Source organism: Rhineura floridana, chromosome 1, assembly GCF_030035675.1.
Source record: "Rhineura floridana isolate rRhiFlo1 chromosome 1, rRhiFlo1.hap2, whole genome shotgun sequence".
In the NCBI taxonomy this organism is placed as follows: domain Eukaryota; kingdom Metazoa; phylum Chordata; class Lepidosauria; order Squamata; family Rhineuridae; genus Rhineura; species Rhineura floridana.
The window spans coordinates 135190396-135202716 of record NC_084480.1 but is presented as its reverse complement, the minus strand read 5'-3'; positions in this window follow the sequence as shown (position 1 = coordinate 135202716).

The window sequence follows — 12321 nt, the reverse complement described above, 5'->3', positions numbered from 1 at the left end:
TGCATGTCAACTCAAACGTAATGGGGCTTATGTCCGGGTATGTGGGTACAGGACAACAGTCTAAACTTTGGTTTAGGATTAGTATTGGGGAAAACAGGGTTCTCATGATTTTAACAGCTGTATGGCAGTCAGAAATTCAACAGGTCAAGCTTTTTCCAATATGGGAATACAGTTATGGGAAAATCTTCACTATGTCACACCTCCATGACAGCCATTTTGTGGCTGGTGCCTGGGAGGAGCCATTTTGTGAAAGGTGTTCATCTGAATCCCAAATCCAAAATGTTATTTTGTTAATTTTTAAAATAATTGTATTTAATTTTTGTACATTTAAGCCCCACCTTTTTTGTTGTGGAACCCAAGGCAGCATACATGTGATTCTCATGCAGTCTCCCATCCAAGTACTGACCAGGCCCAGATCTGCTGAGGTTTTGCAAAATAGTACCTTCTCGTACTTTCAGAACACTCCCTGGTTGAAATGTAAATGTTATCGGGGGTGGGGCGTATAAGGCCAAAGAGAGGTTGTATATTTAGAAAAAGAGGAAAAACAAAGCCAGCTTTTGTTGGTAACATTTTGTTTCCTGAACTCCACTGATCAGAATTTTTCTTGTTTGCCCATCCACGTTCTTGCATATTCTTACCACACTGATATGCAGCTTTCATGCTGCAGAATTTCATAATTGAAGAAGAACTAAACCCCTCTTTCACATCTCACACCTGCAAACCAGATGAACATAAGCTTTCCTGGTGATCACCTTTTGTGCCGTATGGAATAGACAAATGTAGCGTCTGATCTCAAGCATGGTGACCATGAAAGCAATGAATTGGGCAATTTCATCAGTAAGTTGAGCTCTGAGCCTAGAGCATTAGCAAGCCTTATTCAAAGCATCCAGGGTACTTCTGTTATAACCACTCCCTTACATTGGAGTCAGGGCTGTGAACATTAATTTTCAAAAATGCATGTATATCAATCTGGGAGATATGCTCAGTTGATGATAACCACTGAGATAGATCTTACAGTATCATTGTTGTGCAGAAAGGGATGGTCTCAGAAGGTATGGCCCAGGAATGTACTTCCCATGTCACAGGGATGTCCAGTTACCACAGCATTAATGAGCAAGAACAGAAAGGGATTAACTTTTCCTTTCATGAATTCAGACTGTGTACTATTTTAGTACTATCCCTTTAAATGAATTGTCCTATGGCTGAGACCTATAGGCAAATGCTATTGAGGAGGGACAGCTCCACAGCTTTTGAGTCCACATGGAGTCAAACCAGGTCTGGCCACACTCTTCATAGCTCAGGCTGTTCTCTCCTCCCAGATCTGACACTTCCTTCTGCTCTCATCTCTGTCTCTAGCTGATTCAGCAGTGGGGTTCAGGCTGGGTCACTGCCACTCCACTGCAGGCAAGCTTGCATTACTTCTGGCTTGACTATGTATGCTTCTTGCTGGGCTGGGACTCAGAGCCAACAGAGTTCCTCCCAGTGGTATGACTCCAAACAAGCACATTGTTCAGCAAGTAGATGTTTGAAGATTAGGAGTTAAATAGAATCTCTGTAACTAGAGCAACATTATCTGAAACTTCAAATTCATTGTGTTTTGTGTAACTTTGCACTGATATAATGCAATACTATGAGGCTGTGCACATTTACTTCTCATATTAAGAACAATATTTTTGCAAATAATTATGCAACTTTCAATTCCACAATGTCCATAAGGTAAGATTTCACTTTTGTATTTACGTAGTATTTCAAAGGCTCACTGAAGCTGTTAATTCTGAATAGATGACCATAATATATATATATATACAGATTGCTAAAAAGTACTAATTTGGACCTAATTTTGTGGCCTTGACAAGCTACTGTGAAATCAAAGTCAAGATTAATAACATATGTTGAGAAACCTCAATGGAATGGGACTAGTTTATGTCCTGAGAACCTCAAACCTATTACTTCAAATCCAGCCTATTTAAGTCAATAGGGCTACTTTGAAGAAAGTACACTGAGGTTTCATTCTGATGGAATTTACAATGACAGTGCACAGTGGTGACATTCAGTTGGAACAAATTAACTGTCAGGTCACGGCTAAACTTTTAAGTGTGGAGGATGCAGCTTTCTCAGTAGTTGTCCTATAAATGCGGTATTCACAAAGATCAGAATGACCACAAACCACATTGCTTTTAAACAAAGTAAGTGCAGACTCGCTTGTTTGAATTAGCTTCTCCACAGCCATAAAATGAAACGAGCTAAAAAAAGATTGGGTGCTAGGAAGACAAGGTGTAAGGAAGAGGAAGATAAAGGCCAAGAGAAAGTCACATTAAGATTCTGGCATAGGAAAAGGAAAAACTGCCTGTTCACTGAAGTAATATAAATGAGCAACTCTAGTTTCATAAAATAAACATGCAGTGGTAACAGTCCTTACCTCAAATGAGACACTTTGATTCTTATTCATGGAGCATGAATTTCCTGAACTAAGGAGTGGGATGTCACTTTTAGAACTACTTCCTATATTACAGCAGCAACATGATTAGTGTGAAGCCCTTTTCCATGTGGCAGAGACAGCACGTAGCTGTCATAATGCACGCATAGGCTCAGATGTGAATCAGCACTATTGTAGAAATAATCTTCACAGTGGTACAATTTCTATGGGTTTCTGGTGCTGCTATGGAGAATTTCCATGGGACTCTTCACGTGTTAATATACCTATTTGTGGAGTACCATTTTCAATACAAATCACATGGTGGTTTTAGCATCTAAACCGGTACTTAGTGCAACAACAAAACAATTCAACAAAATCCTTGCACTAGCACAAGGATTAGCACCAGTGCTAGTGCAATGGAGTTTCCTCCCTCTCCCTCTCTCTCTCCTCTCTCCATGCATGCCACACACCATCCACAAATCTGCTCTGGAGGGTTGGGGGAAAACCCAGAACAGATTTGAGGACACATAGGAAGAAGCCAAGAGGAGAATATTCAGTTGCCAAAAAGAAATCCTTGTGCTGAAGCAGTGTTCACCTTAGTGCTACATTGAATACAACCCTTAATTCAAGGAGGACACGTCTATCAACAATTATTAGCCACGATAGGAGAATGGACCCTCCATGTACAAAGACAGAATACCAAATTGTGGGGACAAATGACAGGGCAAAGATTATTACCTTCCTGCCTTGCTTGTTAGCTTCCTGAGGTAGTCACTGTTGCATATAGAATGCAGGACTAGATGGACCATTGATCTGATTGAGCAGGGCATTTCCTATATTCTTGATCAAATTTAGTGCCCAATTGGCTGCTCTGTTACTTAGAATTTGCATTTAATGGATTCCAGCTACATAATACAGTCATGGGTTTCTTCTAAACGACTATGCTGTTGAGGTGGCTTCATTTAGATTGATGCTGCTCATTTGGTTTATGAATTACTTATTCCTGACTGTGTTGTTCTTCTGTTTCAAAGTTGGACAAGGAGAGACAATTGATTATAAAAATGGTTACTGATAAGTATTTTATGGATTGCTTTTGGTCCTCTTCATTGTTTTGCTACTCAGTTGGGAAGTATATTTAAAGAATATAGTTAAATTGATATAATGCCAGGACTGAGTTGGTATATTAAATAATTATCAGAACCGTCTGTAGAGCCTTCCTAAAGTAGGCATGATTTATGTGGTAAGCTGCAACAGCCCAGGAGCTGTTGAAATCCAGAAGTAAACCTGCATTTGGAAAATAAAATATCCTTGCTTCTCAACTATTATGGGCTCTAGTGTAAGTATTGGTTTTTGACTTAGCTACAAAAAATAAATAAAGGATTGTTAGCAACTTTTATAAATCCCAAATTATGGACAATCCCAAAATGATATGTTACAAGGCAAACTGAGGCTGCCAATCCTGAGTTTACCCAGTGTAGCTCTTAAGTGTTTTTTTTGGGGGGGGGTAATCAAGCAATTAATTAACAGGATTTCTAAACTGCTTAATATTTTAAAAAAAACTCTAATTGGTATATACAAATGCAACAGAAAAATAGTATTATAAAAATAGGAAGTCAGTAATAACAGGATTCAGTCTTATGGGTCAGGGAAAGCAGGAGAGGATTGGGATTATCAATTTCACTGAAGCATGCAAAGGAGAATTTTTGCTGTAGCCATTGGGACAGAGTAGGTGATAAACACTGCACAGAATGGCAAAATATGAATTTATTGATAGGTAGAACACACTGATTCAGAAAGAGTTAGTCAACCTAAGAATTTAGGTCCAGCTAAGGTCAAGAAGACTTAATTATTTGTAAGTCCTGTGAAGTCATTTTTTGCAACAATATGATTTAAAGTTAGTTGTGTCGGTGGCATCCCCTCTATGAATTCTTATGGACCCCTTTGACAACCAAGCTGCACAATCAGCAGTCTTGTCGATATATTTATTACTGGAGTGCACCCACTCAAATGGCAGGTGGGTGACGGGATGTTTGAATGCTGTTACACATAGAAATCCCTTCATAGTCAAAAGTAGCATTCCAGAGAGAAGGTGATAACCTTTATTTCTCCCTGGCATGTTAGTTGTGCATGTGCAGGGAATTTTTTAAAAACCTAGGGAGTGTCTGAACCCACACCGTCCATGGGCCTCCCAACTGTTCAATGGCACAAACAATGTCCTTTTTTGTATGGTGGAAACTTATGGATGAGCAGGAGGGGGAGAACTAAAGGATGTATACTTGGGGAGCAAGAGCACGCAGGACAGGAGAGTCAAAGTAATCTCTTCTGCTGACCCAAATGAACTCTGATTTAGAACAGTGAAATAGAGGAGATGGAAAAGTTACTGGTGAGAGATGGGCATATGGAGACCAGCGGTAGAGCCCCAGTAGCTGTTCTGGGATGGACCTCCTCTACCGTCACAAATTTTCATACATTTGATCCCACAGCCACAGTCCAGCAATAGGTACGCTGCATGATGCTATTTCATTCAGGTGAGGGGAGAGAGGTTCTGTGTTTGCCATCAGGGGATGGCTGTTTCCACCTGCCTTGCCCCACTCTCAGCCCCAGGAGCCTTCATTAGGGGGCTGCTTCCAGAAGACTTTTTTGCCTTTTGGGCTGAGGCAGAAGGCGAAGGCTCGGGAGGATAGAAGAGATTGTTATATCAGCTTTGTGGGTTGCTTTTGGATATTTTGGCTTGAGCTTAATGTTGAGCTTTATGCTCATTTACATTTTGATGTATATTATATTTTTTTTAGTGTTGTAGTGATTGTTCTTGTATTTTGTATTGTTGTTACGCTACAGTATTTGGACTGTTTATGCTTTGTTTGTCCCTACTGTAATGTTGAACGCCTTAGGTACCTAAATCCTATTTTGAAAAGCTTCTCGGGCAGGCCTGTTGACCGATTACTGAAACATTTTCTGGCTGGCACTGACAAGTTAACCACCCTATCTGCTGCTAAGTTCATCTTTGCTGCCCAAATTATACATAAGAAGATCTCTCTTAGCCAGTAATGTTTATTTTAATGCTGTATTAATATGAGCTCTTTTAGCTCTATTTTATATTCTTTTACCTCCTGTTAAATCAATTGTATATTGGGTCTATGACCGCACAATAAAATTTGATTTGATTTGATTTGCTTTGAGCACAGACAATTTGTGGAAAATGCGGTATATAAATAAATTGACTATTGACTACTATTCATGTCACATGATTATATTGATAGTTGCATTTGGTATAGACAGATTTATTACTACAGGTGAATCTTATTACTTTGAATTTCTATAAGGGTGAATATTCTCAGTGTTGATCATATTTAATTTTTTAATTCCAGCAGGAATAATTTGCCAGGCTCAGTTGCGTTGTGTGTGTGTGTGTGTGTGTGTGTGTGTGTGTGAGAGAGAGAGAGAGAGAGAGAGAGAGAGAGTTTTCTGCTTTTTCTGTCCTTGTCAAGTTTGTTAATATTTTTTATACTTAGAATTTGTCACTGCTTTAGTGTGATTTTTATACTCCTAGTAGTGTTGTTCTCCCTCTAGGATGCACACCTTAACATGGTGAGGGGGTTTGAGAGTGTTGAAGAAGCTGAGAGCAATGCCGTCAGGAGTCTAGACGTAGAGGCTAGACTCCTAGCAGGGGCACCCAAGGTGGAATGGTCAAAGCTGAAACACCAGACTAAGATGCATCCAAACTCAGAGGAAGGCAATAGTAAACCACCTCTGAATACCTCTTACCACAAAAACCCTATGAACAGAGTATCCAAAATGCAACACGAGATAGCGCTGGAAGATAAGACCCCCAGGTCAGAAGGCACTCGCCGAGCTACTGGGGAAGAACAAAGGATAAGTACAAGTAGCGCTGTGACTAATGACGCAGCTAGGTCAAAGCTGAAAGGAAGCCCAGACGCTGATGTGCACAGATGCAAAAGGAGAGTCCGGAGTTGTACGATGCACACAATAGGAACATGGAATGTGAGAAGCATGAAGCAGGGAAAGTTAGAAATTGTCAAGCAAGAAATGGAATGTATCAACATTACAATACTTGGCGTGAGTGAATTAAAATGGATGGGAATGGGACATTTCAGGCAACTACAAAACATTTTATGCAGGAAATGAGAAATTAAGGAGAAAAGGGTTGCTTTAATAGTGAGAAGTGATGTAGCAAAAACAATTAAGAGCTATAACTAAAGGTCTGAGTGAGTTATATCAATGAGATTTAACGGGAAACCTATTAACATAACCATCATCTAAGTCTATGCTCCAACGGCAAATGCAGAAGAAGAGGAATTGGAGAGATTTTATGCAGAAGTACAGGAAGAAATTGATCACACACCAAAACAAGATGTGCTGATAATCATGGGGGACTGGAATGCAAAAGTAGGGAACAGAGAAGAACTAGGAATTGTGGGAAAATGGGGCGTAGGAGATAGAAATGAAGCAGAAAAAAGACTTATTGAATTCTGTGAAGCCAATGATTTGTTTCTTGCAAACACATTTTTTGAGCAACCGAAAAGACGACTGTACACATGGACATCACCAAATGGTCAATATAGGAATCAAATGATTATATAATTGGTAGCAGAAGATGGAGAAGCTCCATACTTTCTGCAAAAACAAGACCAGGAGCAGATTGTGGTACAGATCATGAACTGGTCATTGGACTTACAAGATCTGCACAGGGTGGTTCACGACAGATGCTATTGAAGGTCTCTGATTCATAGGGTTGCCATAAGTCATAATTGACTTGAAGACACATAACAACAACAAAGGAGTGCTGTTATATTCTTATATCATTAATTAAATTGCTGTAATGTGTATTAGAAAGATGAAATATCTGGACATTCAAGCCATACCCATATAATCACTAAAATGGAAACATCTGTCTATGACATCATGTATATTCAAAATTATATGTAAACACCACAATATGCACACAATGTGGTGCACTCTACCATAAGATCTCAGTTTAAGCAGCTCTAATCTGTGAAAATAGCATGAACATATCTGTTTTCTAGTGTTTGCACTGAAGATATCTTGAATTTTGTGTAAATACTCTAAGGACACCGTAGAAAAAGGAATTTAAAATTTAGGATCAAGAAAAAAAGTTGGTTATCAAAAGCAAATACTTTGAACTAATGCATGCCAAAAGTTACCCCTGAATGAAGCACTGTGGCCTAAACGGCCCAAGGCAGCATATTGGGTGGATATAGCATTCATTTTCCTCCAGTATACCTTCTGAGCATCCCCAGATTCACCATCCAAAGTTTATCCTTAGGAGATTGAAAATTCTGAGAGGTTCAGTAAGGGATAGTCTTAATGCGAACATTACAGAATATAAAACTAAGGAAAGGAGGGGAAATAATAATGCAAATAAACAAGAGTTTTGAAATCCATGGAAGAGAACTCCACTAAGTTACCTAAAAACATATTTGCTTTTGCTGCATTAATAGAGAATTATTTTTTTGCCAAAATGTTATGGTGAGACTTGCCAATAATTGCAACAAGATACTGTCCCAAGATGTTAAAAGAATTTGTCTTTTGGCAGCCATTCAATGAGACATTTTGGCTATATTCTTTTTGTGATATTATTAGGAAAGTCATCTCATTGGTTACTGTTGGATGACTGAAATTCAGCAGAACCAGTTCTAGATTTATATATATTCTACTGTGTCTGGTGTGGAGAGCCAGAGTGGGGTAGTGGTTAAGGTGTTGGACTACGACCTGGGAGTCCAGGGTTCAAATCCCCACACAGCCATGAATCTCACTGGGTGACCTTGGGCCAGTCACTGCCTCTCAGCCTCAGAGGACAGCAATGGTAAACCCCCTCTGAATACCACTTACCATGAAAACCCTATTCATAGAGTCGCCATAAGTCGTGATCGACTTGAAGGCAGTCCCATTCACCATTCACTGTGTCTGGCACTTCTATGGGTTTTTTTAAAAGGTTTTTTCCCCTTAAATAAAGGCACCATGAAAGTACTATTCCATTGGACACACTGATCCAAACTCTCATTGCCCAATGTCAGAGGTGAGTTTAACTATTAGGAGCCTTCTTCATTTTCATCTGTAGCATAATGGCTTCTAAACTCAAATATTAATGGTAGACTAATAGAGGTTGCATTAATGTAGTCAATGTAGTTGACTATAATAGTTGATAAATGATGTGCACAGCAACCAGAATAAAAACTGAACATGAGGTCTACAACAAAGGATTTCCCAGAAAGCTTAGATTGTTTCTGTCTTGTGTCATACTTCAATGTCGCACTGGAGCATGACCAAATAATGAAATCTAAGATGAAGGTAGGCAGATAGCAATAGGCTAACTAAGTGGGACCTGCAACAAAATGTTGCAGCATGGAGTGCTCTTATTCAGGATTCCACAAGCCAGCCATGCCCATTTCCAGGATGCTTCATTCCACTCCCACCTCCTGACTTTGCTTCCCTCAACAGCCAGCATTCCTTGTCCACCAAACATGTTCATTTCTCACTTAGCTGCTTTTGGTTCTCTTCCATCCCCTTTTTTAGGGTTTTATTTTCCTAAACGTTTCTTGCCTGTATGCAAACCTTGGGGTTTGCTTAAGCCTGCTGATGCTTCTCGCTTGCACAGGGTTTTGGTTACATATGGATTCATACCTGGAAAACAAATTTATTGTAGGATGAAATTAATACTAATTCCTACTTTGGCTCAGTCTTCTCCCAAGAAAGGGTCTATGACCCTCCCAGGAAACATGAAGTGGAAGGGGCAGGATTGTAGCTTGAGAATGATAGACAAACGGTCAAGGAAGACCTAATCACTTTGAATGAGTTCAAATTGGCAGGGCCCGATAAAGTGCATCCTAGAGTATTGAAGGAACTGGCTGAAGAATTCTCAGAACCATTGTCTATTATCTTTGCAAAATCATGGAGGACTGGTGAAGTGCCGGATGACTGGAGGAGAGCTAATGTTGTCCCTATCTTCAAAAAAGGCAAAAAGGAGGAACCAGGGAACTACAGACCAGTCAGCTTAACATCAATCCCTGGAAAAACTCTGGAGCAGATTTTAAAGCAGTCAATCTGTAAGAACCTTGAAAACTATGCAGTGATTATTAGAAGCCAACATGGATTTATGAAGAACAAATCCTGTCAAACTAATCTCACTTTTTGATCGGGTAACCTCCCTTGTAGACTGTGCGAATGCTGTGGACATAATATATCTCGACTTCAGCAAAGCTTTTGACAAAGTGCCCCATGATATTCTGATTAGCAAGCTAGCTAAATGTGGTCTGGATGGAACAACTATTAGGTGGATCCACAGTTGGCTCCAGAATTGTACTCAAAGAGTGCTGATCTATGGTTCCTTCTCAAACTGGGCAGAAGTAATGAGTGGGGTACCACATGTCTCGGTCCTAGGCCCAGTGCTCTTTAACATTTTTATTAACGACTTGGATGAGGAGGTACAGAGCATGCTTATCAACTTTGCAGATGATACAAAGTTGGGGGCCATAGCTAATACCGTGGAAGACAGAAACAAAATTCAAAGGGACCTTGATAGGCTGGAGCATTGGGCTGAAAACAACAGAATGAAATTCAACAGTGATAAATGCAAAGTTCTACACTTAGGAAAAAGAAACCAAATGCACAGTCATAAAATGGGGGATACTTGGCTCAGCAATATGACATGTGTGAAGGATCTTGGAATTGTCGTTGATCACAAGCTGAATATGAGCCAAAAGTGCGATGTGGCTGCAAAAAAGGTAAATGCTATATTAGGCTGCATTAACAGAAGGATAGTTTCTAAATCACGTGAAGTATTAGTTCTCCTCTATTCAGCACTGGTTAGGCCTCATCTTTTTTTTTTTTCAATAATTTTTATTCAGATTTTCATAAAACATACAAGACGAAATCATAAAACATTCAAAGACAAAAAACAAAATCAAAAATAGTTAAACAAAAAGAAAAAAAGAAAAAAAAAACAAAAATAAAAAATAAAGAGTAAAATATTGACTTCCCATTTGTCAAAGATCAAATCAGTTATAAGTCTATAATATATAACAATCCTGTCTCTTAAGTCATATTATAAAATCACTTTCCTCCAGTAGTTATCTTACTTAATCATCAAATCTCATAAACATTACTTTATTCTTTCCACAAAAAGTCAAAGAGAGGTTTCAATTCTTTAAGAAATATATCTATCAATTTTTTTTTTCCAGATAAGCATATCGATTAATCCATCTCATTACTAATTATGATAATCTTATTGTCATAACCATAGTCAAAATAAACATTTCAATTAATCCATCACATCAGAATCTGTTAGGTTCAGTAATTTCAGTAGCCATTGTTCTATTATCCCTATTAGTTCCATTTTCCATCTTCCATCTTCAGTAGTCTTGTTAAGTCCAGTAATTTCAGTATCCAATCTTCCATTATCAGTATTCCATAATAATCTTGCTGTCAAAGCCATAGTCATATAGTAAGAGTCTGATGGGAATTACCTCTATCCCAAATATTTTCTTGCCATCCATTCTGAATAGGTTGCTGAAATACTGCTGTAAAATCATATCTCTGTTCTTTTTTTCAAAATACACTGGGTCATCTCTTGAAAGTTTTTCCATTGTCACATGGCTGCAGTTAATTCCATAGATTTTCTCTATATTGGGCTCCATCACATCATTCCAGTCCAGAAGATTATCCATGCCATTGATAACTTTATCTCTAGAATCTTCATTAATTTCTTCAGAGATAACATTGAGTTCCAAACAATTGATTTTATTTCTAAAGTCCATAGACTCCAAATCTTGTTCCTGTTCCACGTTTGTTCCAATCTCCGGGATCTCCTCTCTCACAGGGACCCCTGTTCCAGTCTCCAGGGTCTCCTCTCTCACAGGGACCCCTGTTCCAGTCTCCAGGGTCTCCTCTCTCACAAGGACCCCTATGTCTTTAATCTCCTGTGTCTCCAAACAATAGATTTTGTTTCTAAAGTCCATAGACTCCAAATCTTTTTCCTGTTCCACGTTTGTTCCAATCTCCGGGGTCTCCTCTCTCACAGGGACCCCTTCCAGGGTCACCTCTCTCACAGGGACCCCTATATCTTTAATCTCCTGCTTCATTTTACTCAATTCAATTTTCAGCTCCTTACAACCCTGTCGCAGGTTTTGTTTCGTTATCTCAATCTCATCCATTATTTTCTGAAACATAGTTATTTCCAGATTCTCAGCCACTTTCTTAATTGCCATTTTAAAAGAAAAATATAGGAAAACCACTTCTTATTTCAGCAACAATTGGGTTAATACTCCAAACTTGGTGACATCACAGTATAAACAGAGCAGACAGCCTTATCTCTCCATGCTTAAGTAAACAAAATGCAGTTCCCAGGATCGAAACAATTAATGGCGGTCGTCAGGAAACAGATTCGTCAAAATAAAATAGACCAAAAAGAGAGTAGTCTCAGACAATATAATATTCTTCAAAATAAAAATCTGGAATAGAAATCCCTCTTCTGTGTATATCTTTAGAATGCAAATCCAGGACAGCTTTTTGCAACAAAAACAGAGATAAGCTATTAATTAGTGAGTAGCAGAGAGAAGTTATGGCTCCCCAGTGAGATGTCAAAAACCGATCAATCTGGCAAATCTCTTTTAAACAGCAACAATTTAAGTCAAGTAAAAGAAAAATATAGAAAGAAGGGTGCTTGCCTGTTAGTGCGTTCTCTCTTAGAAGATAAGATGAACGTTCGCTTTATCAGATAGAGCTTGTTGTTGAAAATCCGTCCCACCTTCGTCGGCTGGACCTCGTCCCATAAATTAATGAGATCTGGTCGTCCCAACAAAAATAGGCTTTGAGGTTAATCTCTTCGTTTCTCCCTACCCGGGAGAAGTTTAATCAGTCAAAAAAAA